Source organism: Castanea sativa, chromosome 4 (genome assembly GCF_040712315.1).
Source record: "Castanea sativa cultivar Marrone di Chiusa Pesio chromosome 4, ASM4071231v1".
NCBI classification, from domain to species: domain Eukaryota; kingdom Viridiplantae; phylum Streptophyta; class Magnoliopsida; order Fagales; family Fagaceae; genus Castanea; species Castanea sativa.
The window spans coordinates 39551483-39557482 of record NC_134016.1 but is presented as its reverse complement, the minus strand read 5'-3'; positions in this window follow the sequence as shown (position 1 = coordinate 39557482).

The following is a 6000-nucleotide window of genomic DNA, read 5'->3' as shown; positions in this document are numbered from 1 at the left end:
TAAATAAATATGGGTATGCTTAGCAACTACGACAACAACAAAAAAAAAAAGAGACTGGAATTTTTTTTTAGGGGGGGGGTGGGGTTGAAAAGGTAGGTAGAGATGGATGTAGTAAAAGATAAAACACCACAAAAACTTTAATTATATTGAAAGGTAGCTAAGATAAGATACTCTTGATCAGCTGTGTGGCGGTGGTACATTAGTATGTCTCAATGGACAAAATATTTGAGGGTTTAAATAGAAGAGTTTAAGTTGCAAAACCAATTGTATAGTAATGTTAATGGGTGTTCTTAAAATAATTGTTAATAAACTGTATTAAGAATATTTTGATACTAGTCTCATGCAAAATATTCTATCAAAAAAATTAATTACTTTTTTTTTTTCATTAAACTTTTTTAAAAAAAATATTTCTTAAACCAATGTCAAAAATTCATTAACTTTTTTCTATATTTACAACTATATTAAAATAAAAATAAAAAGCTACTACGAAAATGTTGAGTTTTGAAATCACGAGGTTATATCCTTTTCTTTCTTCTGTTTTTTATTTTAAATTACCATTTTTTTTACCTTGATAAAACTCTTTGTTTATCTTTCTTCTTTGATTTATTGTTACTACTATTATATATTCTATCTTCCCTTCCTTGGTTTGAACAAAGTAATGTTTTCTTCTTCCACTTGTAGAGTATTTGTTAGACTCCTCTCTTCCTTCCTCGATTGGGCCCTTTTCTTTTCTTCCTTGACCTTTGGTTTGGCAAATGTGAGTCCTTTAACTAACTTTGTGCGTTGACTCACGTTAGTCCTCTTGGTCACACACCAACACCGAGATCTTTGCTAATTTCTCCATTTTTTTCTTCGGTCGTGGCACCCATGTTGTATGCCCTAATTAATTGAGCCCAAATCTTCTATCATACTCTTCTTACTCCTCAAATAAAAACTTATCACATATCCATTTATTTTATTAAATGCTAAATTTATGCCTTTTATTATTTCAACTAGTGGATGTCAAGCGCGATGCGAGTGTTCATTATTAGTTATTTTATAATACTCATATGTGTTATAATGTATGGAAAATTAATTTCGATTATGTATTATACATCACTAAAATAATGAATGAAAAAAAAATTGTAACACAATATATCCATAAGTAGCCATAATTAATTAGACTCTAAAAATGTCACTATATGCCCTTTTTTGTTTGATCACGTGTATATGTATATTTAGTTCTTAATTTTGACTGTTTCTAATATAAATTTTTTTATTATTTCCTTTTCTCTTTTTTTTTTAGAAGTTTTTATTTTTTTTAAAGAAAACATGTGAACTTTTAAAGGCTAAACATCTAAGATTTAAGGTTTATAATTTCTAATTCTTAAAACTAAATATACATGCCAAGAGATTAAAAATAAAACAATAATTGAATAGGGAAATATAAACTTCTACTATTTCATATCTTATGTTTAATTTTACTTACATCTGAGTACATTAATCACTTACAAAGATTAAACACTTTTCAAAAATATAAATAAAAACAAAAAACACATACCTTTTAGAAACCCCATATGTTGTGAAAAGATTGTATCAAGCTTTGATAGTGCATGTTGTTAATGAGTTTACTTACATCTGAGTACCTTAATCACTTACAAAGATTAAACACTTTCCAAATATATAAATAAAAACAAAAAACACATACCTTTTAGAAACCCCATATGTTGTGGAAGCATTGTATCAAGCTTTGATAGTGTTGTTAAAGAGTTTAGAGCATATGCACTTGAAACCAAAGGCAATTTCATACTCTTTTTGACACTAATTTCTCACTCTTTGTCTCTCTATCTCTCCAGTTCTATTTTTCTTTTGGCCTTTTGATATTTTGTGAAACTGGAATATATAAAAGAACATGCATGAAAACTAACATTGAATGGAAAAAACCTTTCATTTATTAAATTAATGAAATTAAAAGTGGAAGAGTTCAAGAAGTTGGAAAAGGGAGTAGAACCAAATCTTTTAATTTTTTACATTTATGGCATAAACTAATCATTGATAAGAAGATGAGAGGTGAAAGACTAAACGAAAAACTATTCATACAAAGTGCCACATAGCAGAGATCTCATGCAAAAGCTCTGCTTATATATATATATATATATATATATATATATATATATATATATATATATATTGATTTCCTAAAAATGATGGGTTATTTATTTATTTATTTTAGGAAATTAAAATAATAGAAGACATAAATTTAGTATTTATTAAAATAAATGGACATGTGTCAAGTTTTTATTTGTGGAGTATATAGTGGAGTAAGAAGAGTATAATAGAAGATTTGGACTTTAATTAATTTGCTTTTTTATGCTAAGTGTTAGACCCGATGCCCTAAGGTTTCATTAATTTACATTAATTAATACTCCTACTTTAATGGAAATTTTTTTTATAAAAAAAAATGTGCAAATTTGATCATGTGTGTTAGGTTTGCATTAAAAAAAAAAAAAAACAAATATTTTACCAAAATGGCATTCATCTCAGTTTTTCCAGCATGCAATATTCTGACCTTGAAAAGTGATGAGAATTTTTTACCCTTGAGAGAAAAATGATGAGATCGAGGTGACCAACAACTATGACAATTACACTGGAACATGAACATACTAGCTAGCTGCTTACTCTTTAGAGCAATTGCACCAATCCATTTAGTATTTTGTCTATTTTAGCATAACAACCTACTTTTTTCTATTTTACACAGTTATTTTTACAAAAGACTTACATCAAATTATCTATTATACACCCTCTTTTATTTAAAAAATATTTTTGTATTATTATTTTATTGAAATATTTCTCAAACTCATGTTTTTTCTCTCACTCTCTCATCCCAAACGGCAAAACCCTTCTCTCAAACTCTCCGCCTCTTTATCATCACAATCTTCTCAACCGCTTGTCTCAAACCCCTTATCTCTCTCTTAGATTTCTCTCATGGTGCTGGCTATGGAGGCTAGTCCATATTCGTTAGTGACAACATACACAAGATTGTGATGATTTGGGTTTAAGTTGATGGTTTATTTTGGGTTTAAGTTGATGGTTTATTTTGGGTTTTCTGTTTGATATGTTGGAGTTGGTTTTCCATTAATTTCAATTTTTATTTCTATTGATTTTTGTTGATTTTGGCTTTGATTTTCTATTGAATTTGTGGTTAGATTTTAATGCGTTTTACAACAGTGGTAGTGTTGAAGTGGTTGGGTGGTGGTAGGCAAATGGTTGATTGGCTATGCAAACGAAGAGAAAGAGAGTGTGAGATGGAGAAGAAGAGGATAGAAGAAGTGAGAAAGGGCCTGACTGTGAGAGAATAAATTAAAATATAATAAAATAATGATTTGCAAAGTTACAATAACCGTATAAATATACACGGTTATTGTAGCAAGTTTGGATATTTACACAATAATACATTGTCTGATGCATGTGAATTATAGGCTATATTGTGTAAATTTTTGTCCTTTTTCCATTTTGCACTCACTTATGTGAGTGCTCTTAAGGAACCAAATGGAGTTTAATCATAACTACATGTTCTCCCTTAAGACAGTTTAATCATAATTGAACCTCAAACACACTGAACTTCCCAATTTTTTCATAAATATTAAGAAATAATTTATATTATTGCAATAAGTCTAATATAATCAAGTATATGTCAGTTAACTCAGCTGCTAAAGTTTCTTATTGTTAAATAAGATATTTGGAATTCAAACCATGTTTACACAAAAAACCAATTGACACTACAACAAAATGTATTTTCAGTGACAAAAAAATTCGTCACTAAAAGTCCAGTTTTTCGTCGCTAAGAACCTTTAGTGACGAAATCTACTAATTAGCGACAAAACTCATTTCGTTGCTGAAACCTCGTCGCTAAAAGTCCTGGCGACGAAAAATTTAGTCACTAAAAGTCCGATTTGATTATAAAAAAAAAAACTTTTAGCGATGAAAACATTTCGTTGTTAAATGTTTTCCTCGCTAAAAACACTATTCAGTGAAGAAAATATTTCGTCACTAAAAACAATTTAGTTTATTAAATCATATTTAATGACGAATAATTTCGTCACTAAAACTATTTTCAGGTACATATAGTGACGAAAAAGTTCGTCACTAAAACTATTTTTAAGAAAATCCAAGCACATATAGCAACAAAACTTTTCGTCACTAAAACAATTTCTTACAAAATTTTGCTACATTTAGCAACGAAATATTTCGTCACTAAAACGATTTTTTGTTGCTATATTTGTGACGGAAAAATTCGCCGCTAAAACTTATTTTCTATGTTTATTTTTTTCATGACTTTGATATTAACCTGTAATCCGTCATTACATTATTAAAACCTCACATTTGAATAACATATTTATTTTAACAACACATTTATAAAAAAAGATCCATACATTCCACAAGTAAAAAATAAAACAAGTATCCCATTCAAACTCCTTTCATACAATAATTGTTTTCAACACATACAATAACTCAAAATGTTTTGTAACAATACAAAAAGTGTAACATAATATAATTAGAACTAAGGGAAGATGTCCTCATATGTCTTCAAGTAACGCCAAAAGTAAATCCCCTAAAAGCCACCAATAAGAAATCTGCACAAATATAAAACAATAATACATTAAAATCATAAAGTAAAAAATTAACTATGTTATAAGAAACATTTTTAATAATGCATTAAAAGTAGACACACCAATGAATTAAAATCACAATTCCTAATGTATAAGTTGTAGAAAGCAAATATAGATTTTCAAGTGTAATATAATACAATTAGTTTCAAATAATGCATCAAAAAAAGTAGTCACACCATGTTGTGTGACTCAATTGCTAAAATAAAGTACTAACCAATAAGTGTTTTAACTTGAAGATGAATCACCCCCATAGGTAAGAGTGTCATCATAACCCTTACTCCTCAAAAAGTTAAGAATATTTTTTTGGATCTCTTCTTGCTTAGCTTGTGCCTTTAGCGACAAAGCTCAATTTCGTCGCTATAGCATACTTTTAGTGACGAATTGTGATTTTGTCGCTAACACAATGAAATGAAAAACCATGATTATTTTTTGTGACGATTATTTTTCGTCGCTAATTCTTCTTTATAGAGATGAAATGATTTTCATTGTTAGTGCTATCCACAGCAATACCCACAGTGATGAAATATTTTGTCACTAAAAATTTTAACTTTTAGCGACGAAATATTTCGTCGCTATAGATTATTTTTCGTCACTAAAAATATTCCGTCCATATTTTTAGCGACGAAAAATATTTCCTCACTAAATTTCATCACTGAAAATACATTTTGTTGTAGTGTGATATTTTAACTTAATAATAAAGAGCATTTATCATGAAGCGAATGCTATAGATTAAAACACTATCGTAACTATAAGAGCATCTCCAATAGGATCTCTAAAGTTTTATTTGGAGAACAAACACAGAAAAATCAAGCTCCAATAGTCTCTCCATCCTTTTTTCTTTTCTTTTTTATAGATTTGCTACAGTAGCTCTCTTGAGCTAGAGAGCACTGTTGCAATTACTGTAGCAACTCCAACCATATTTGACTCTTAAAATAATCACTAGTTGAATAAAATAATATTCTTTCTCTCTCATCCCTTTTCTCTTTCAATCTTCATTCTCTTTTGCTTCTCTATCTCAACGGTTACAAACTAAAACATACCAAAATAAGAACAAAAACACAAAACTCAATCAAAAGATTTGAAACACAAAAACAATCTTTCTCATAAGCCTAATGAAATCCGAACAATAAAAGCAAAAAACCGCATTTTGTCGACGGTAGGGAGGAGGACAAGCGACTGTGGAGGCAGAGCAAATCGGTTATGGAGAAAGACCAATCTGTACTACATTAACTACACGCTCCTCATCCTCTTCTTCAGCCTCCTCTAGCACCCAATCTCCATGATCGTCTTCCTTGCCATCTTCTTTGCCTGGTCTTCCTCTCTCTCTCTCTCTCTTTTTCTTTTTTTGTTG